We start from the raw sequence: 23,223 nt of genomic DNA, 5'->3' as shown, positions 1-23,223 counted from the left end.
TCTAATTCCTTATTCTTGAGAATTGAAAGAAAAAAAAAAACCCTTATCTTTTATATCACTTACCTTAGATTAACTGCAAAGTTCTCTTTTAAAACTAGCTGTCCTTATAATCTATTTAGTCCAAAAGATAACTTGCTTTAGAGTAGGACCTTGAAACAGCTTGAAGTTAATGAACTCCTTCGTGTTGATGTCTTTCTATCACTTTTCTTCCCACCTCTTTTCTGCTTACCCGTTAATACCCAGCCCTGCTACCCTTTCCGTCTACCTGAAAGCTTTCCTTGGGCAAGCTAGCAACAGATGTTAAAAAGTTTTAAAAATGTTTATCATCTTTAGTTCATCTACCTGGCATAGTCACTTGCGCGTCTGGCTCTTGGTTATGGCTCTGATCTTGATCTCAGACTGTGAGTTCAAGCCCTGTGTTGGGCTCCGTGCTGGGTGTGGAGCCTACTTAGGAAAAAAAAAAAATGTTCATCATCTTTGATTCAATAATTCTATTTAAAAGATATATTCTTAAGGAGCACCTGGGTGGCTCAGTGGGTTAAGCCTCTGCTTTCGGCTCAGGTCATGATCTCAGGGTCCTGAGATCAGGCCCCACATTGGGCTCTCTGCTCAGTGGGGAGCCTGCTTCCCCTCCCCCTCTGCCTGCCTCTCTGCCTATTTGTGATGTCTCTCTGAGAAAGAAATAAAATCTTAACAAAAAAAAGATATATCCTTAAGAATCAATTGGAAAGGATTAAAGGATAGTCAAAACAATGATCATATTACAGACTGAAAGCCATCTTTGTCCTTTGGACAGTTGTCTCAATAAATTATAATATATTTTCCCATTGAAATGCTATGTCACTGGTAAGAATGATGATAGATTCATGTTTATTGCCATAGAAAGATGTTCTGGATATTTTGTTAAATGAAAGAGGATTTACAGAACATTATGTTAATAGTAGTGATCATATTTAAGATAAATACCATATTTAGTTCACTGATCTGGTCTAATTGGTTAATATGAAACTCTTAATAAATATTTGTTGGTTGAATGAATATGTGGAGTACTTTATATACACCAGGGATTGTTCTAAGAAATATATTTCTTTTAAATCATTATTTTTATAATAATCCTCTAAGATAGATATTATAGAGGAAAAAACTGATGCTCAGAGAGATTAAGCAGATTTTCTGAAGTCATGAAGGTAATATTGCAAGACCTGGGTTTTGAATGATTTGATTCAACCAATGTCTTCACTTATTTTTTTGGTTTTTATTATTTTAAAAACTTGTCCATATAAATTGAAGAAAACGTTCTTTAAATGTTCATAGCAAGCTATCAACGGTGGGTAATTGTGATCTGGATGATGAATGATAGTGATTTTTTTTTTCATTGTGTATATATTTTCATGGTTCCAAAATGGACATAATAATTTGTTATTTCTGTAATAAAATGCCTACATTACAGAGGGCCTTTTTGGTTGGTTTCACCGCCACCACCAACAAAAAGGCTCTCTGGCCTGTTTCTTTCTGGAAAGAATGAATCATTCCCTTTGCCATGCGTTATGTCAAAACCCGGTTCTACTCCTTTTTGCTCTATTCCCTCTTTAATAATAATTATTGTTTTGGTGTTGTTCTTTCCGACTTGACCAAGTTGGAGAATGTATTTTATTTGTTTTTTTTTATTTTTAAGGTTAATAAAATGCCTGGAGAACCAGACACATATCCAAAGAGATTTATTTAATTGAGAAAGAACTTTAAAATAGTAAAATCACTGTTAGTCATTTTATTTTTCTTTGTTTCCTTTACTTGTTCAGTAAATATTATGTTCGTCCCCAGTCCCTGCCATGGCAGAATGAGTCTCCACTGCCCTTAATCTCCTACTGCTAAGAGCAGTAGCCACTAAGTGTAAAAAATCAAAACAAAGCACTTTCCCATCTCCCTGATGGAGTAAAAGCAGTGAAGCCCAAATAATGCTTAGTTACCAAAAGCCACGCCAGGTGTCTAATCGAAAGGGTATTGATTTTAGCTAGTAAATAGCCCTTAATATACTTGGAACCTGGGATGAATATGCAGCCGGTAATTAGCTAATAAAGCAAACAAGGGCTGGAGAGAACGTGGAGCAGTTGGATAAGCAGCAGCCTGTCATCCAGGAAGCCTGCCTAGGCCTAGGCCCTCCTCATATAGAGGACTCGAGTTACCTGTAGGACTCCATGCCTAGTGTTTTCAGCCATTAAATAAGGAAAAAACTATAAACCTATCACAGGGGATGCGATACAACTAAAAGCAGTTGTAAATGTTTCGCAAATATTACATGCAATAGAAATGCTTCCTGAAGACAGATGTTGCAATTTAATAATCTTAAGTGGGAAGGTTTAATAACTATTTTAGATCATTAGGATAATGTTTAGTGCCCTAGGATAATTATTAAACAGTTCTAGTTTGCTAAATCATCTGATACTCCAGAGAAGCCCATAGCTTGATTAATTCTCACATTATCCACCAACTGCTCAGTGAAACTGCAAAGTGGCAGAGGCCAGTCGGGAAAAAAAGAGAGCAAGAGAGAGAAAAGAACTAAGTCAGCCACATATCTCTTGGAGAAAGAAGAAAATCAATGGTGGAGGGTCAGAGAGCTAAGGTGTAAGGAAAAGGGTTAGGATACGAAGGATCTAACCCCAAGGTGATTAATTAGAGGCCGAGAGGTCAGCTTCAGTATCCAAATGCATTGTTTTGTTTTTTTTAAAGATTTTATTTATTTATTTGACAGACAGAGATCACAAGTAGGCAGAGAGGCAGGCAGAGAGAGAGGGGAAAGCAGGCTCCCGCTGAGCAGAGAGCCCGATAAGGGGCTCAAGGGGCTCGATCCCAGGACCCTGAGATCATGACCTGAGCCAAAGGCAGAGGCCTTAACACACTGAGCCATCCAGGAGCCCCTGCCAGTAATTTCTTAAGTGACAAAATCATTTTATATAGAAATTCCAGATTTCCAGTTTGTTTTGAAAATTCAGAGTACCTTATCTAATAACACTGAACCTCATTCCCACATGACAGTAATGGACAAGAGCTGCATAAAGACTGATACTTTTATTTTTTCTAAAGATTTTGAGTATGAAAATCTCAAGGCCTACTAAAAAATAAAAATAAATCTATTCAATTACTACTGTCGTGTTCAACAATTGTTAAGATGTTGCCATATTTATTATAGAATCTGACACCTATATCTAAACATCTCTATTTTTACTGAACTGTCTTAAAGTGGATATATTCCTTCACCCTACATAATTTGGTATACATTTCCAAAAATGACAGTTTCCCGCACAATTACAATTTTTCTAAAGATTATTTATTTATTTATTTATTTGAGAGGGAAAGCACACATGCGCGAGGGAGAGCATGAGTTGGGGGAGGAACAGAAGGAGAGAAAGAAGCAGACTCCCCGCTGAGCAGGGAACCTGACACCCAAGACTGGCTTGATCCCGGGACTCCAGGAACAAGACCTGGGATCATGACCTGAGCAGATGCTTAACCGACTGACCCACCCAGGTGTCCCACAACTCCAATAGTATTATACTGGAAAAAAATTCAGTCGTAATTCTCTTATATCATTTTTACTCAGTCCATATTCAAATTTCTTTCCTGCCCCCAAAGTGTCTTTTGCAACTCATTTTCTTTTCACGCCAGGATTCAATTAAAACACGTGCATTGTATTTGGTGGTGTCACATTAGTCACTTTTACACTAGATTGGGCTCTCTCCCATCTCCTCTTTTCTTTGATGACATCATCTTGTTGAAGGGGTCAGTTGTCTTATGGGCTGGAACTTGTATCTAAAGACTTGATTAATTCCAGTTAAACATTTGGGGCAAAAATAATTCAAAGGTCACAATGTGGTCTTCATATTGCATCACACCTTGAGGCATGTAGTATCTTTCTTCCTAGTACCTCTCTTTAATCTCAAGTTCAAGTTAAGATAATGGGCTAACCTCTTTGGAGGTAGTACGCTCTCTCCAATTTGCCCCAGACTTCCACCACTCCTTATTCATCTTACATCTAGGCCAAACTCATTTTATCTTGCCTGGGAGGCATCTGTATACTTCGACCGGAAGTGTATCACCTGCTACATTCAGGGCTGTGAGGAGAGCACAGCTCTGTATCCCCTGGAACAGTAGACTATTACCTGGTGCCAAGAAGGCTGGAGAGAATGTGGTACACTTGGACAAGCAGCAGCAGCCTGTTATTCAGGAAGCTTGCCGAGTTCTAACACTGCCGCATATGGGCCACACAGGTTGCTCAAGGAGCTCAACAAATATCCATCAATTGACTAAAGTTACAAAAACTAAAAAAAAAAAAAAAAAAAGGAAATAGGGTGCAAGGACAAACTCCACCACACATGCTCCAGGACTCCCCGTGGTTTAGAGAAGACTTATGCCCTTAGATGGGTAGCACTGTCGATACAAGCTTCACAGAGCTTCAGTCACCCCCCCATCCCAGCCAGCCGGCCCTCCCTGCCCCCCAGGAAGTTCTGAGGTGCCTGCAGCCCATCAGAGTTATCTGTCAGTTACCCCCTGAGTCTTGATATCCTTGCTTCACTCAGTCACGGGTAAGCGCTGGCGCAGGAAAGGAATGACCTTGAATGAGGAAGTTCTTTGCAGCAGGGGCAAATTCTGAAGAAGCTGGCCAAAGATGCTTCCTGCAGCTGGCATACTAAGTTCTGCTTGAAGGAAGGTCTGGGTGCTGCAGCAGACTGTCTACCACAGACACCCACGTTTAAAATTTTGTTCTTATCTCTAAATGAAGCTGTATGGACCGTTACTGAGTATTCCTTCTGCTGAGCATTAGCTGGCTAACTGTAACATTCAAAGGACACTCTAATTTTTTAAAAACTAGTTCGGGCATGTCTTTACTTACTAGAAAGCTCAAAAATTTCAAAATAAAATGGTCCAGGATCTCTCAAATTTTAGGAGGCTCTGGTACTGGTTGGATATACCCCAGGGTAGAAAATTGAGCCCATTTACATGGTTGTCAATTGCCTTGGCATCTTGAATGAAAAATATCTTGTAAATATCAGTGGTGTATCGAAGGGCTGGCTCCACAAGGAGAGATTGGCATTAGTGCCAAAGGGAAATAAATGAAGGAAGCTGTATTAGTTTCCCATGGCTACTATAAGAAATTACCATAAGCTTGTTGCTTTAAACAATAGGAATATGTTCTCCCATGGATCTGGAGGCCAGAAGTTCAAAGTAAATATTACTGGACTAAAATCAGTGGTCAGCAGGGCTTCACTTTCTTCAAAGGATCTAAGGGAGAATGAATTCCTTGCTTCTTCCAGCGTCTGATGGCTGTTGGCATTTCTTGGCTGTGTTTGCTCTACTCCAATCTGCATCCATGATCTCAATGTCTTTTACTCTTCTGTCTGTGTAAAATCTCCCCATTACTTCTCTCTTATAAGGATACGCCCGATTGTGTGTGGGTTCTACCCTGATAATTCAGAATAATGTCTCCGTCTCAAGATCCTTAATTTAATCTGCAAGCCCCCACTCCCACCCTATACCTTTTGCAGGTTCTGGGGAGGCCCCCATTCAGCCTACTGGAGGATAGCTCTCATGTCTTTGCTTTAGCTCGGTAAGCCTGGGCACTTCTTGCTTTTCATCTGGCTGAAGAGCAAGCACACAAATTGTGTCCAGGGTAAGCACAATGATGGAGAAGCGAGAGTTTCACCTTGGGGTACTTGGAGCTCACTGGAGGAAGACCATCCTTGTGAGAACAGGACTCTTGCTCTGTCTCAAAGCCATAAGAGAACCGGGTTGACCGTGAAGAACACATACTCAGGAAAAATTGTCTTCCTTCACATTTGACTGTGGAAAGATATTTTGAGAACACATGCACTCTAAATTTACTAGGGAAAAAAATTGACATATCCTCACAACAGTTTCTACCTAGCTTCTTATCAACGTCAGGTTTGTCTCAGTTCTTAGAAACCTGACCAGGGTTAAAAGTTCATCAGAAAGGGAAGGGGGATTATCTATTAATAGTGTGGTCTAGAGAATTTTAAAATAAGAGACTTTCCATTAAACAGTCAAATTTGCCCTTGATGCAAGTGATGTTGAAACATTCTTTCATGTTTTATGCCCCCTGGAAGAGCTATTTCAAAAAATAAACCTCAGTATGCAACCCAACGATAACAGAGCAAAGATTCTCTATTTTCCTAATATTCACTTTTCAGCTTTGTGTGATGCTTTTGCCAATAGAGGAGGAATGGAGATTCACTTTTGAGGCCAAGGTATTTGCTGAGGGAACAGCACCTGTTACTCTCTGGCTGGAAACCTTGTGTGTAAAGTCCCTTCCTCTTGGCTTGGCAGAAATTAGGTCAATGCCCACGTGTTTCAGGCTGCTGAATTAATACACGACATTCTCATTTTAAAGCTAATCATGCACAAACATAAGCCCTGACCACTGTTATTGTTGTTCTATTATTGCTGTTTAGATTTATTCATTTTTTTAAATTCACATTATAGCATTACAACCGTGGTCGAGTTTATTTGAATCAGTTACTGCTGAGCTTCAAGCCATCTCCAGGTTATGTAACAGGTATTCAGATGTGGAACTGAGCAAATCTCTGGTTTCTCAGGCTGCTTACCCTTGGCTCAGCCTCCTGTCACTGAATCATCACCAGATTTACTCTGAAGAACCCAATACTCCATTTTGGTTCAGCTCCCACATCAGAACCTCATACTTATTCATGTTCTCTGCATGAGTTTCTTGGGACATTTCTGTTTACCCACAACCTTTCTGCTGCTGTTAAATAGGAGGCTGTGTTCCAGAGTCAACATTATTCAATTTACATCATCAACATTTGAAAAAGCTTGTTTTCAGGGCTGCTCTGTCCTAGGAACACAGTGGATGCTTGCCTAAGGAAGGAGTTCACATTTCCTTTACCCTCAAGGCCTTTAAATCTAAGTAAGTTTCATGGTGCCACTTTATATTGATGCTTTAAAAATTTATTTTAAAAATACTTTCCCAGATTCTTATAAAGCAGAAATAAAACTTAAAGTACCCATTTAAAAGTATACTTAGTATTTTTATTTCATCTTTTCAAGGATCATATATTCACCTCATTCTTGATCCTAACTCTGAGAATCACTGACATGGGAAGATTTTCTGTCGGCTATTTTTAGTTGTCTCTAATTCTGATTTTAAAAATTCAAGTAACAAGTAGGCAGAGAGGCAGAGATCTACTAAATGAGCTGCTCTAATTACAAAGCCCCAACCTCACTGGTCTGGTCCTGTTTGAGGATTTGTTTTAAGATTTTTGTGCACAGCATTGTTAATCTTTTAGAAACTCTGTCAGGTTTTTTTTTGTTTTTTTTTTTTTTTCCCCTTTGTAAGTGGTAAACTTGTAGTCTTTGTTTAATGTTTGGTTATCTTCTTAATGTTTATAACTATTTTAACAACAAATAGGATTATAGGTACAAATAGCACTTCCTAAATTATGTAAAGGACAGATAATCCCCAATTTAGGATGGCTTGACTTAATGATTTTTTAACTTTACCATTGTGCAAAAGTGGTAAACATTCACTAGAAACCAAACTTTGAATTTTGAATTCGGACTTTTTCTTGGACTAGTGGTATGTCATACAGTCCTCCTTCCTGATGCTGGGCAGTGGCAGTGAGCTGTAGCTCCCATTCAACCAGGCAATCTCCAGGATGAACAACCGATGTACTTAACCACCATTCTGGACCCATTTAACCATTCTGTCTTTCATTTTCAATACAGTATTCCATACATTACACGAGATTTTCAACATTTTATTATAAAATAAGCTTTGTGTTGGATGATTCTGCCCAACTATAGGCTAATGTATGTGTTCTGAGCAACTTTAAGGTAGATTAAGCTAAGCTATGTTTTGTAGGTTGGGTATATTAAATATATTTTCAACTTACGATATTTTTCCACCTACGCTGAGTTTATTGTGACATTACCCCATCATAAGCGGAGGAAGACCTGTACTAAAATAATCCAACTGAAGAAATATGTGAGCATACATAGCAATCAGAGTTCAGAATAAGGATGTCTTGGCCCAATTTTGGCCCAAGCATCAGAATGCCTCTGATTTATACCTTAGGGAAGGGAAATGAAATTGGTGATACTTCTGTTGACAACCTATACGTCAGGCCTTTTACAGCTACTATCCCATTCAATCCCAGTGTGGCCATTTGCTAGCTGTGTTATCTTGGGCATGTTACTTAAAAATTTTGTGCGTCAGTTTCCCCATTTTTTGTAAAAGTAAAACAAAATGAAATCAGGAAGCCCAAAACTCAAGAGTTACTCTGAGGATTAAAGATTACGTGGACCTTGTTAAGCGCAGGCCTTGTCACAGAGTAAACACTGTGTGACCGCTCACTATTAATGCCCTCACTGATAAGGAAACAGGTTCTCAGGGACTAGAGAACTTAGGTTAAAGAACTTGGAAGAGGATGCACTTGAAGCCCATACACTGTTCTATATACCAGGTAGTTGCTCATTTTCATCTTGGTTGTATGTTTAGCTAATCCTGTAACTTTAGGTGAATTACTTAATACCTTGGGGCCTTGGTTTCATTGTTTGTAAAACAGAAGTGTGGGAGTTAATAACATTTATGGCCCCTTTCAATCCTTATATTCCATGAGTATTATTATGAATGTTGGTGACCAATGAACACTTGGGGAAAAATTGTTTCTCTAGAAATGGGCAGGGACTAAAACAGTTGACCTTTGGCATATGGTAGATGGTAATAAAAGGTGCATGATAGTATCACCAATGCAAGGTTCTCCCCAGGTTGGGGAAAGTTCACCCCCAGCAATAGTGTTTAAGATGTCCTAGCAGCAGGTTGGCTACTCTCCAGGCTTGGGAAAGGAAGGACTTGCTCATTTTGTTTTTCTAGTGCACAGGAAATAATCTAAATTCATCTGATCATGCTACAAATGCAAGATAAATGAATGGTGAGCAAACTCAGGCTTTGGTAAGACAGAAATGATTGAAGAAGGGAAAGCTTTTCAGATTTAGGTAGCCATCTGAGACTGAAAACCCAGGGCAGTCCTGAAGTTTTCTTAGGCACACAAGAAAAAGAATTAGGTGGCACCAAAGTTATTTGATACCCTCAATCTGAAAGACGGTAAACATAATTCCATTCCAAATGCTGAGTCACGCTTATGATGACAAGAAGAAACACTTAAGAGTCTAACTTTCCTGAGATACTGGTCTTTAGTAGATTGTTTTCTGCTGAAATAATTACTTCATGTTTTTAAATTGCTTCTGGTAAGTGCTTCCCCTCCTACACCCTCACTAAGTTTTTTCCCTTTTTAGTCCTCAACCTGTTTGTTTGTTTTTGTTTAAATTCCATGAGCAAAAAGAAGCTGTAGCAAGTGTCTGTGTGCAGGGAAGTTTTTTTTTTGTTTTTGTTTTTGTTTTTTAATATATATATTGTTTGTGGATCTAATGTAATATTTAATCTGAAGAGTAATTCCTAAATTAATGATTATTCCCCTCTTCCCCCAAACTATCTTAACAGTAAAAAGAAATGGCTTAAAAAAAAAAAAAGAAAAAAATTGCTTAAGCATATGGGAAGTTACACTCCTATTAGATAACCTAAGTAACAACCAAACTTTCAGTGGAATTCTTGTCACAGGAAGCAAGACAAAAGGGCAGAAATAGGCAGGGAGCTACTTTAGGTACTCATAACTAGTATTCTAAGTTTTAAAGCATTATGTGTAAAGCTAAAAGGAATACTTTGTTTTTTTAATATTTTATTTACTTATTTGACAGATAGAGATCACAAGTAGGCAGAGGGGCAGGCAGAGAGAGAGAGAGAGAGAGAGAGAGAGAAGAGGAAGCAGGCTCCCTGCTGAGCAGAGAGCCTGATGTGGGGTTCCATCCCAGGACCCTGGGATCAAGACCGAGCCGAAGGCAGAGGCTTTAACCCACTGAGCCACCCAGGGGTCCTCAGGAATACTTTATTTTAATATTGTATTCCTTCCAGAAAATATTGATGGAATAAATAGGGAATCATTTTTGGTTTTGTAAGTTTCTGTGGGTCTTAAAGAAGAGTATTGTAAACCCCAGCATTTTGAAATTATTTAGTGTTTATGTTTAAAAATTAACATTTTTTTTACCGCTTTTGTCTTGAACAAGTGGATGCCAAAGTTATGCTGAATAATTATAAATTATCATGTTTTATGCAGTAATTGGAAGTAACTTTTATAAAAATTTTCTATTTTTATTTTTCCAGGCTGTAGTTAAGATGAGATGTATGTGTAGAGGTTGGGGAAGTGGAAACAGAGGTAGTTTGCTTAGAAAAAGAAGATCCAGAGTAAACTGTAAGCTCATCATGGTTAAGTTTCTTATCTCTTTGCCTAAGCCCTCCCATACGTACCTTTTCCTTCAGTGCCTTTCCTAAATTCCACCAGATGTCTAGTGTCTTTCTGCTTTCCTTTGGTTAATTTGGGCCCCAGTTTTGGCAAGTGAAGTCATGTCTGATACTTCTGAGTTTTCTCAGCTCCTCAAAATTCTCTACTTTCTCCCATGTTCTATTCCATTAGGTGCTGGCTTGGGTTTAGACCATTATGGATCGTCACAGGTTATTAAGAACTGAATTCCTACTGGCTTGTTAGCTACCAAGGTGACCAGGACTTGTGGGGAAAATAAACAGTAGACATAATAGGGTCTGGAACAAATCATTCACTTAAATTTTCATTTCAAATCAATAAATACTTATCAAACCTCTATTATGTTATAGGCATTGTGCTAGCACCAGAGTACAAAAGTAAATAGGTGGTCCATTTTCCAAGAACTGATCTGTTCTGGGAGAATTAGTGGGAAGGAAATACAGGACTAGTACCCCTATTCAATCAGATTATTCCTTTTCTATGTAAAATGTTGCTCTTCCAGATAAATGTTTGGGATTAGAAAAAAATCTGAAAGCATTGGTTTATTACAGGGTTCTCATTAGAATCACCTGGGGGAACTTTCCTTGTGAACAGTTGTTCACAAGCTTTAGTGTGTAAGAGAATAACTGGAAGGGCTTGTTAAATCAGAAAGGCACCAGCCCCGGATTTTAGGAATCACACAGTTGGGAGTGAAGCCGAGAATTTGTATTTCTAAGTTCTTAGGTGATGCTGCTGGCTGCTGGCTCCCTTGGCTATCCTTTGAAAGCCAGTTTTAAAATGTAAGACTCTCCAGGTTCAATCTACAGAGTGATTCACTTGGTGTGAACCTGGGATGGGTCATTTTATACCCGCCTTTCCATTCTAATGTGTACCCAAAGTTGGGAACCTGGATAGACTGGTTTCCTGAAGTTACTGAGTTTGGGACCCAATGAATCTACACATTCCTTTATGTCAGTTACAATTTTGCGGCATTTAAGGAAATTGACTTAATAAGTAATTGGCTGGAAAAAAACCCCACCATTGCGATTTGGGTTCAAAGTAATTTGGCTGCCTTCCTTTGGAAGGCCTTTTCAACTCTCCCCTGGGTATTTTTCAACACCAAGGTAGAAACCTTATGTGCAAAACTCCCAGAGGTTGTGGGAGGAAAGATCTTAAAGAAATGGGGTCCATTTGAACCCCATCTGCGTCCTCCCTGGGTCCATTTGGGCTTGCCTAGCCACTTGCAGTTCCAAGTGAGCTGGGCATGCTCAGTGGGCAGGGTCGGTTTTAAGGGGTGCATCTGGGAAAACTGCTGCTCTGCAGCGGGGCTCTCCGCCTCCCCCCACCTGTATGAGGCTGGACCTGAGGAGCCAATGCTCAGCATCCCACCTTCTGGTGCTTGGGCTTGGCCTTCCCTGCGGGTTCCCGCGCTGACATTCAGCGGGCAGGTCAGGAGGCCGAGCGCGCCTACAGGAGCGCGCGGGGAGAGCCCGAGCGAGGGCTTTGGGCTCTGACGGCCGGGTCCCAGGGGTCCACCCGTTTCCTAGAAGCGTTTCTAGGCCCAGGGAAGCCTTTCTGCTGAGGAGGGGAAGCCAGATTCGGGGGCGGGCGGCGAGAAATCAGGTAAGCCAGCCTGCCGCATGCAGGCGGTCAAGAGTCTCCTCTCTCCGGGACAGGTGGCGAGGGCGGCCCGCGTGGGGAGGGCAGAGGCAATCGGACACCTCCCCCATATCCCCCAGGCCTAGCCGAGCCCAGGCTTTCTCGTCTGCCAGGCGGCCGACAAGGCGGGGCGCAGGGCAGGAACCGCAGCCAGGGGCGAGGGCCCTCGCAACGGCGCGCCGCCGCCCCACCCGGCGGGACCCGCGGCCGCGTGTCCCCGTCCGGTCACGTTCATTGGGCGGCGGAGACCTCGGTCGCTCGCCACCTGCTGGTTCGCGACGCTTCACCCCCTACCCCGGCCCCGGCTCCCGCCTCCACTTCCGCGTCTCCCCGCTGGGCCGGAGAAGCCTGGGCCCGAGGAATCCGGGCTGGATGCAGCGGTCGCGCCGCCCGGGCCAACCCCTGGGGAGGGAGGAGGAGCAGGAGCGGGAGGAGGAAGTCGCCGGAGAGGCGGGGGTGCGGCGGCGCGGGGCGCGTCGGGTTACACTGGCTCGGGCTGCCCGGGAGTGACAGCCACGCGCGCCTCGCCGCGAGGATCAGGGCCGAGGGTCTGGTTCAGGGGGAGGCAGAGACTCCGCCCCGCCCGGAGGAACTGTGCGCTCCTGCTCTCCCCTCGCGCGAGAGGATCAATCTCAGGTGTGTGCTTCCTGGGAGCCCCCCTTTCCCCGCCCCCAGGGTCAGAGGGGAGAGCGGTCCCTTCCCGACCCGCGTGAGTCCCCTAGGACCCCGGTGTTGGGTGGGTGGTGGCGGGATTCTTGGGGAAGATTGAGAATTTCTCCCCAACAGGAGGTGGCCTCGTTCTCAGGCAGAGTTTAGCTCTTTACATTTTGGAGGGCGGTGGGGTTGTGATACATTTTGGGCGAGCGTCGGTAGCTAATTGAAAGTTTCCTACAAACTTTTGGCTTGTGGGTGTCGCTCCTCTGATGAGAAGGATTGTTGCTCCCTTCTGAAGCAAGGGAGGGAAAGATTCTAGAACGGGGCTGAGGCTCTCTTTTGAGAACCTTGGGTGCTGGAGTGTGACAGTTATAGGAGGAAATGGAAAGTGTCCACCGATGTACTTAAAGCAGCCTCCTCTCTTCACATAGTAGCTTCTCTGAGCAAAAATAGATTTGCAGAGTGCTTTGGCAGAAAGGTACAGCCCTGTGAATGAAATGTTGCTCTTACCACTTAGCTTCTAGACTACCTTCCACCTTATGCGCACGAGGAGTCTCTCCCCAACCACCTTCCTTGAGAGTTTCCAAGTAATTTACAAACACAAATTCTCAGTCTTAATGACATGGGCCAACCCACACTGCACATCACATTATACATATCATGGGAGGCAGTTATAGAAATAGCTAGCTAACAGTTAATTTAGTCGACTTATAAATAGTCTTGTATAAATAGTGAGGGAAGGAAGGGTAAGTTACACCGTTTGTTGCTTTAAACAAAACTGTTAGAATTTTGCATATGTTTCAAGTTTAAGAGTTTGTGAAGTTTATTTTTGGACTGTGGAGGATAATGGCAATGGCCACACTGGGGCCAGGCACTTCCTGGCTGTTCCTGGCTACTGTGGTCTTGCAGGCTGTCCAGTGAGAGCTGGGTGCCATTGGCCAATGGATACTATACGCAACCTGGGGAACTTTATGATGTGGATGTTGAAACCGCTCTGTGTTCCTCATAAGGACATATGTCAAGTTACAATGCTCCCTTGATTTTTAAAAATCAACTTTTCAAATAAAGCATTACCTTAGTAAAAAATGGATAAAATATGGAATTTTAGGTTTGACAGACAACATAGGTGGAGCTGTCTGTTCTAATTTCTCACATGGTCACTTTGTAAAGAAATTCTGAGCAGCATTAAAGCACTACTCCCCCCCCCCCCCCTTTTGGGGGTGGGGTAGAGGGAGAGGGAAAGAGAATCTTAAGCAGACCTATGCCTAGTGCCTAGCCAGACACAGGGCTCAGTCTCACAGCCCTGAGATCATGACCTGAGCCAGAATCAAGAGTTGGATGCTTAATCCACTGAGCCACCAAGGTTCCCCCTTCTCTCTGATTTATTAAAAGATGTATTGAGCGCTCAGTAACTGACAACAGGGCTGCAGTTACCAGTTGTCATGGGTTTTACCCCCTCCTCCTTTAGTTCATGTAACTAATCTCATTAAAGCTATTTAAAAAGATTTGACTGTCACTGTAAGTAAATCATATTGGCAAACTATTACAACTCTAAAATTATTCTGTTGGGTTGTTTTCTGTCTTTCATTCCTGGAATGTAAATTCCGTGAGAAGGATTGGTCTGCTTCACTCGCATTTCTATTCCTAATGTTTAGAGTGGTGACTGGCTTGTAATAAGGGCTTAATAAGTGTTTTTTCAATGAGTGACTGAACTGTGGGACAAACTCTAGCTGAGTGTAGCTGGGGGAAGAAAACAAGTTGGTGGCCGTAGGTAAGTTATTCAAACTCACTGAGCCTCAACTGTCTTATTGGCAAAATATGGATAATAGGATATGATATAGAACATGTAAAACTGCTAGTGATGTACTTGTTAGGTGATAGACTGCAAAATATTATCTCCCTTCCTTCTTATATATTTTTCTTTTTATATTGAAAAGGGAAAGACTTGGACAAAGAATAGATAATTCAGCTCCTGCAAATTGTACATGAATTATCCAGACATTATCCCCTTTACTTTGTGTGTGATTGAGAGGGAAGGTGTTTAGTGGCAAGCTCTTATCACAGAAGGAAACCATTTTCCAGATTAGTATCTAATTCCCCCCCCCCCACTTTTTTTTAAAGATTTATTTATTTGAGAAAGAGAGCATGTGAGCAAAAAAGCAGGAGGGGCAGAGGGAGAGAAAATCTCAAGCAGACTCCACACTAAGTGCACAGCACATCAAGGGGCATGAGATCATGCCCCGATCCAAATCCAAGAGTCAGATGCTCAACCGACTGTGCCACCCAGGCATCCTCTCCCCTTTCTTTTTTATTTATTTTATTTATTTATTTGTTAGAGAGAGCGCGCACAAGCAGGCAGAATGGCAGGCAGAAGTGGAGAGAGAAGCAGGCTCCCTGCCAAGCAAGGAGCCTGATGCAGGACTTGATCCCAGGACGCTGGTATCATGACCTGAGCTGAAGGCAGCGGCTTAACCAACTGAGCCACCTAGGTGTCCCACTTCTTTATTTTTTTTTAACGTGATGATGTTTCTGCTTAGGTTTTTCAAAACTTGGGTCATTCTGCTTGTCAACACCAGGATTCACTAGGTTGTTTAGTCCTGAAACAACACTTCAGAAAGAGCATTAGATATAAAACACATTTGGGGCACCTGGGTGGCACAGTCGGTTACGTGTCTGACTCTTGGTTTCGGCTCAGGTCATGATCTCAGGGTGGTGATCTCAGAGTCATGAGATTGAGCCCCGAGTTGGGTTCTGCACTCAGCCTGGGGTCTTCTTGAGATTCTCTCTTCCTCTCCGTCTGCCCCTTCCAGTTGTGTGCTCTCTCTCTCTCTCCAAAATAAATAAATAAATCTTTTAAACAAAAAAAAAAAAAAAAAAAAAGAAAGAAAGAAAACATTCAATCTTGAACAACATGGGTTTGAACAGTGTGGGTTCACTTAGATGTGGAGTTGTTGTTTTTTTTTTTTTTTAAATAAATACAGTACAGTATTGTAAACATATTTTCTTTTTCTTATGATTTTCTAAAAACATTTTCTTTTCTCCAGCTTACTTTATTATAATACAGCATATCATACATAAAACATGCAAAATTTGTGATAATCCACTTTGTTTTCAGTGAAGCTTCTGGTCAACAGTAGGCAATTAGTAGTTAAGTTTTGGGGGAGTCAAAAGTTATATGTGAATTTTCAACTATGCAGGGGGTCAGCACCTCTAACCCCTGCATTGTTCAAAGGTCATTGTTCAAAGGTCATTGTTCAAAGGTCAACTGTATATTTAACACTTGGCTTCTTGAAGAAGTTTTCTTTAGGCTTGTGTAGCATTACAGAGTAGCAAGGGCTAGAAGAAGAAAAAGTATGGTTATCTTGCTTTTGAGAGAGTTAGAGTTTGTTTAACAAGGTAAAACAGTTAGACACCAGCATAAGATCTTGCATAATCATATGCCCATTGGTAGAATGTTGACTTCAACTGTGTGGTTATGCCAGGGAGATGTTAATATGGGCTCAAATAGTTGAGACAGTTTTGTGGTGAAGAGAATGTCATTTCAGCAACAGAGAGACCTATAGTTTCCTAAAGATTACAGCAAAGAGAGGTCATGATTGTATCAAGAATGTTCACTATTTTGTATTTCACTGCATTAAAAAGCCAGCACAATCCTTTGCTTTCAGACAATCCTATGTGGAAAAGTATTAAACCTAGAAACAGTAAAATTCTGGGTGTGCACTAAGTATTACTTTTCCTTGTACCTCTGAGTTTTAAAGCTCAGGATTGGGGTTAGAAATTGTAACTCCTCATTTTTACCACTTTTACCACACTTACATAAAAATGTATAACATGGCCTGCCTGTTACATTATCCAGCTCTAAGTAATGGGATATATTTTTCATCTGATGTTTCTGGGGAAAATCATTAGGTGTGGGACCCCTACACCTGGCTAATTTCAGGACTATTATTTTGGGAGATAGGGAAGGACTGAATGGAACTAAACTGAGAAGATTATTAATGTGTTTCTAGATGCTAATTCAAATACTTAGATAATTCCATCAGGACTCATCCCCATTGAGATAAGAAGAAATGGTAAATTGTGTCCTCGAGAAAGAAGCAGCTAAAGAAGGGAGTGTTGTACACAGTTCCTTGTTGACTTGATGGGGGAAAGAAATGCAGGAAGGAGAGATGATTAGATTAAACTAATCTAATTGTCAAAAGACAAGGGCTAAGGTGCCTGTAGCCCAAGACATCTGTAGCAACTATTTACTTTGAACATAAACTTTTGTTCCTCTTGCGTATACCCATCTGGCCTTAGCGGCCACTGGTGGATACAAGGTTAGTAAAAGACTTTCTAAGCACAAGTCTCCAAGTCATGTTGGGAGGACATCTCATTTGATAGCAAATTCTAGAAAACTCATTTTCAAAAAACAACCTCTCTGTTAAGGTTTGTGGGGTCGGCTTTCCTCTCTATATTATAAAAACTTTCTATAGTAGGATGTAAGCGGGTAATCAAATATGAGCTTCCGTAGAGGACACACTATTCTGGTAGATCTCTTTCTTCTCTATTATCTGACCAGGGATTGACCTTAAGAACTTTTAAGGGAAGGGAAACATGGAAGCCAATGGTTTGCATACCTGAGAATGTTTAGGAACTGTCTATGATCGGAGTTTGTCCAGAACTCTGATTTTATGTCCTGACATGAATGTGACCATGGGTTTTTATTTGTTTTTTTCTTATTTTCCAGGATTTTTGTCTTTTGTTGGAGGTTCTTAATGGCTCTTTGTCTTAAATATTTCTTCCTAGAGTATATCTGTGTTCTTCTTTCCCATTTTTCAGTTGAAATTTTTATGTTGGTTCTTTCAAAATCAGATTTCTGATTTATGCAGCAGGTAAGACATGGTTTCTGATTTTAATGAGGTCAAGCTGTGGTTTTGTTAGTTCATTAAAATTAGGGGTAAGAAACTAATTAATAGAAAATCTTTCCTTCCTAACTAAAATTTATTGTGACATACATAATAACAAAATTTTAAAACTTTATTTGGGAAATTTTAAAAAAATTTTCTGACAAAATGAAATTGTTACTGATTTACTTTATTTCTTTAATAGTGAGATATGGGGCATCTCAGTGGCTCAGTCAATTAAGTGTCCAGCTCTTCATTCTGGCTCAGGGCATAATCTTGGGGTCATGAGATCAAGCCCCATGTTTGGCTCTGTGCTTGGTGGGGAGTCTGCTTCTCTCTCTCCCACTCTCTCTCTCTCTCTCTCCCACTCTAAAATAAATAAATCTTTGCAAAATTTTAAAAAATAGTGAGATTTGTTAGGGTGTTTTTTAAACAACTTTAATTAACTTTAATTTAACTTTAATTTAAATTTCTCAAGCCTCATATTCTTTAAATAGTGGTGTGTCCTCCCAACATGACTTGGAGACTTATGCTTAGAAAGTCTTTTACTAACCTTGTATCCACCAGTGGCTGCTAAGGCCAGATGCATATATGCAAGAGGAACAAAAGTTTATGTTCAAAGTAAACAGTTTGGGAACATTTTAGTTAAGATTTTATACCATTATTATTTCAATAAGACACAATAAACTTCTAAATGTATTTGAAAAGTGATAAAAATAAAATAGCTTATGGTATTAGGTTCTCAAAAGCCATTTTCCTTTTATTTAAACTGGATAAAGAACATGTTTGTTGCATTGTGGTGATGTCAAAACTGCTTTGACCATTCTGCTTTGCTCCACTCTCCCATGGGTTACTCTGATCTATTGGATCCAGTTCCAAATATTTGTCTTTGAATTTACAGACCTCTCTAGTCATGCTCCAGTATTAAGGTTGTGTCCTTATCTTCCCTGGGATCCAGCCACACTGGACTACCTGGAATTCCCTAAATCTGTCTTCTTCTTACTGCTGTCCCTATATGCATGCTTTTCCTTCTACTTCACCTTTTTAAAATCCTATCAGTCCTTGAATGTCCTGACCGTTGGCTTACCAGTATCATGGTGCTTTCCCTCACTGCTCCAGTCAGAAGTGTCTTGTACATTTCCTAAATCATTCAACTGCTCTTTTTATGCCACTCTCAAGTCTCTCATTTTCTCTTGTACAAGCTAATTATTTGAAAACATGTATTATTTCCTTTTCTGCAGATCACGTAGAGCAAGAGCTGGATCTTACACAATTTGGTAGATTTCACATGCTTAGCCCAGATGCCTTGCACGTGGGGAACACCTAGGTAAACAGTGTTTTGAATGAATGATCACCTTATGTAATTGACTTATCCTTTAGTTTCTCAGGAAGCATGTGATAGAAATGGGTTGGGTGTGACTGGAGAGCAGATAACATAGGCAGGTGCATTCCAGATAATCAGTTGGACTGGATACTTCAAGCTTTCTGTTTTCCAGGCCTCCCCTTTTTCTTTACAGATTTGGCACTTTTGATAGCTCAAAATGCTGTATTTAGGAGGAGGAAAGGAAATTGCTGCAGGTGAAGCGAAGTTATGAAAGCAATTCCTGAAGAAAATGAATCTGCAAAGGGAGAGGTTACTTAGTATCCACTGGGGCTCCCTTCTTTTCACCAATTTCTCCCTTCTCTCTCACCTGCCTGCCTAATCCAGTCTCTTAGAAAAATAATCTGGAAAATTAACTCATAAAAAGAGGAGTGATAAAGTTCACTTGTCACTTTATCAGAAGACTCTGGATACTGAAGTGACAAAACCTTGACTATCATTTATATAAGCTAGGAGAAAGAAACTTTGGGGAGCACTGGTTCCCTGAGCATCCCCGAAGTCACTGTCTAAGCCACTTAGGTGTGGCTTTGGTCAGTTTCTGCACCTTTCAGTTTCTTCCTCTGTACAAGGAGGTGGACTACATGAATTTTAAGCCATAAAAGCATGAAGTATTTTAGTACTCTTGTCTAAGGTGAGGCTGGCCTTGGTCAGTGGATTCTGTTCACTGCTGGACCCTTGATCTAACTTTTTCCCCAAGTCTGGGATCTCCTTACTTCCAGTCTCACCAGATGTAGCATTCATACGCGGAGGATGCTGCATTCTCTACATCTCCCCCACTGGCTTATGCTCATAGGATCTGTTACAACAAGTCTATTTCTCTTCCTTCTCTCATCATGTTTGCTATTACTAACCCCTTACCCCCATCCTAGCACACCCTTAAGTAGCTGGGATATTTATCTAAAAAAATGTTTTCGGGGTACCTGGGTGGCTCAGTGGATTAAAGCATGTGACTTCGGCTCAGGTCATGATCTCAGGGTCCTGGGGTCAAACCCCACTCGGGCTCTCTGCTCAGCAGGGAGCTTGCTTCCCCTTCTCTCTGCCTGCCTCTCTGCCTACTTGTGATTTCTGTCAAATAAACAAATAAAATCTTTAAAAAAATATATGTTTTCACAGAATTGTAAAATAGAAAAGGGGTTAGAGATCTAACCCAACTCCTTTTATTATGAATAATAAAAAGTAATTACAAATATCATTTACTGAGCAATCATCATTTCCTAGGCGCCGTGCTAAGCACTCGGCTTACCTTATTTCATATAGCAACAGTGAACTGTTATATCAGCGGGGAAACACAGTTCCAGAGAACTTAAGTGACTCACTCAGAGCCACATAGTTATTTCCTGGTATGACTGAAACTCCCTTGAAAACTGTGTTAAGAAATAATAGAATCAAGGGATAATCCTTCCAGTATTTCTGTAATGTATTTCCTGCTTTTTGTTGCTCTGGATTCCACTGCTTGACTCATTGAGCTTTGCCTTTTAACACTTCCACTTCCTAATATTTTACCCTGTGGCTTCAGAGTTTTCACCAGCGATGCTGAGTTGGTTCAGAGATCGAACGCATAGCACAGTATGCCTGCCTAAAATAGTACTCCTTTTTATGTGACGTCTAGGAAACCATGATGTTGTGAATTAGTATCAGTGGATATGGAAACAACCTGCAACTTGGTGGTAATCTGCTTTTCCCACTACTGCACCTGGGTGTGTGAATGCTACTGGGGAAAATGAACACAATCATGCAAATTGGAGATCCTTACAAATTCACGTTCTCCAGTGTCAGCCATGGGGCCGTTCTTTGATCTGTTTTTAGATGACACCTTTTCCCATTTTCCGCCATAGTTTACCAATCTTCAGCATTATCTTTGAGTCTTTTACCTGACCTGTGCAATTTTTTGTGCCAAAATACCATGGTATTTCAATACTTTATTAAAAATTAATATAATGGTCAAGAATAAATCTGATTTAAATGCATAGGAAATATGCAAAGTTATTTGGCCTCTTAATCGTTCAATCATTTGTTTATATTTGCCAGATGTTACGAAGCATCAAAGATTTCCAGATTAAAAACTGAAGTCCCATTATTTTTCAGTATTTCAAGTCATTTTCTTATGTGTAGTTCTGCCCAAGTAGGATAAAAAAAGATAAAATGTGTTTTATAGTTAGAGCTGAGCCGATGAGGTTTAAATTTTATTTATTTATTTATTTATATTTAAATTCAAGTTAGTTAACATATAGTGTAGTATAGATTTCAGGAGTAGAATTTAGTGATTCATCACCTACCTATAACACCCAGTTCTCATCCCAACAATTGCCCACCTGTATTTTAAATATTTGTAAGAATGCTCAAGATTTTCCCATCACAGAAGCACATAAGACCAAAAACCAAAACTATTCCCTTACCCTATACTACCGTCCAGCTACATGCTTACTTTCTCTTCTTTCAAGCTATGTTTCCCCAAAGTATATTGTGTATGTTGTTCTGTTTCCTCACCTTCCATTCACTCCACAGCTGTTGCAAATTTGGCTTCCACCTTAGATGAATCTGTTACTCTATGATTATTGGTGTCCCCCTTATTGGCAAATCAATGGGACCATATTACTTGAAATATCTGTGATTCTGCTGATTCTGTGATCTGTGATCTGTGATTCCCTCCTTTGTGAAGTTGAACTTTCACTAAGCTAGTATGCCATCTTTTGGACTTCTCTATGTGGAACTCTTTGGCAGGTTCTTCCCCTTGATATTGGATTTCCTACAGCCTGTCCACTGTCTTCTCACTGTAGAAGCTCTCTTCACCGCCAAGTTCATCCATATCCCTGATTTCAGTAATTCCCAAATCAACATCCCTAGGGCACCTGGGTGGTTGGTTAAGTATCTGCCTTCTGCTCAGATCATGATCTCAGGGTCCTCTGATCGAGCCCTGTGCTGGGCTCCCTGCTCAGTGGAGAGTCTTCTTGTCCCTCTGCTTCTTTCTCCGCTCATGATCTCTCTTTTCCTATCTCTCAAATAAATAAATAAAATCTTTAAAAAAAAAAATCTGCATCTCCAATCAGACCTCTTTCCTGAATTTAGACTCAGTGAGCCTTTCCACTTGCATGTCCCACAGTCAAGATGGGACTCATCATCTCCCTCTATCCTCATCCTAATGCTCCTCCAATGTTTCTCCTCTCATTGAAAGAGCACCACCATCCTTTCTCCCCTCTATACCATCCATTCATTTGTTAAATTTACCTTTCACCTAATATATATCAGGCATTTTTCTACAAATTAAGATTACAGTGGTGTATAAAACAGGTACAACCTCTGGTTTGTAGTGTTTATTTGCAGGGTTGAGGAGGGAAGGAAAGGAAATAATAGTGATTAAATAAAGAAGAGACATATGAGATGATGAGAACTATGTGGTTATTTTGAATTTGGATGGCTTGGGAAGTCCTCTCTGAGTAGCTGATATTTGGTCTGGGTCCTGAATGACCAGGGGGAGTTAGCTGTGCAAAGATGAGGAGCAGAGCATTCCAGGCTGAGAAGACAGCTGGTGCCAAAACGAACTGTGTTCTTGATGAATTTGATGGGCAGAAGAAGGTAAATAAACCTTAAACCTACTGGGTGAGAGGGAGAGGTATCTGTATTAGTTATCTGTGGCTGCTGTAACAAATTACTGTAAACTCATTGGCATAAAACAGCAGAAATTTGGGGTGCCCGGCTGGCTCAGTCATTTGGGCCTCTGACTCTTGGTTTCAGCTCAGGTTGTGACCTCATGGGCTGTGGGATGGAGCCCGGCATTGGGCTTCCTGCTCAGTGGGGAATCTGCTTGAGAGTCTCCCCCTCCCATGCATGATCTCTCACTCTCTTTCTCTCTCTCAAATAAATAAATAAAATCTTAAAAAACAGCAACAAAAACCCAGAAGTGTCTTCTCTCTGAGTTCAGGAGGCCAGAAGTCCAAAATCAGGATCTTAAATCAGGATGGTGCCAAGTTATGCTCCTTTCTGAGGCCCTGGGGGAAAGTCTGTCCCTGCTTGAATGCTGGTGACTGCAGGCATTCAGTAGCTTGTGGCTATATCACTGCATCCTCTGCCTCTAGGATCAACTTGCCTTCTCTTCTGCATGGGTCAAACCTCCGTTTGCAGCCCTCTTATAAGGTACATGTGACTGCATTTGGGGCTTACCGTGAGAATTCAGAGTAATTTCCTTATCTCAGGATCTTTCACTTGATCACGTTTGTAAAGTCTTTTTTATTGTTGTGGTTGTTGTTATGTAAGGTAACACTCA

General features: G+C 40.9%; 1 protein-coding gene across 4 annotated transcripts in view; it reads left to right on the top strand.

Annotated features, from left to right (window-relative positions):
* Positions 1 to 9,164: 9,164 nt before the first annotated feature.
* The window catches only part of GPD2 (glycerol-3-phosphate dehydrogenase 2), a 143,517-nt gene continuing 129,458 nt past the window's right edge, over positions 9,165 to 23,223 (top strand). For 2 of the 4 annotated variants that reach the window (XM_080798927.1, XM_080798925.1), the window contains exon 1: positions 12,482 to 12,677. The gene's annotated coding sequence lies outside the window, so the exon portion shown is untranslated. Of the gene's footprint in view, positions 9,277 to 11,892; positions 12,006 to 12,481; positions 12,678 to 23,223 lie in introns of those variants that run through there. The other 2 variants (XM_080798926.1, XM_080798928.1) reach the window with 2 other exon arrangements.

This window comes from Martes martes (genome assembly GCF_963455335.1).
Source record: "Martes martes genome assembly, chromosome: 3".
Taxonomy (NCBI): domain Eukaryota; kingdom Metazoa; phylum Chordata; class Mammalia; order Carnivora; family Mustelidae; genus Martes; species Martes martes.
This window is presented reverse-complemented; position numbering and strand designations above follow the sequence as displayed.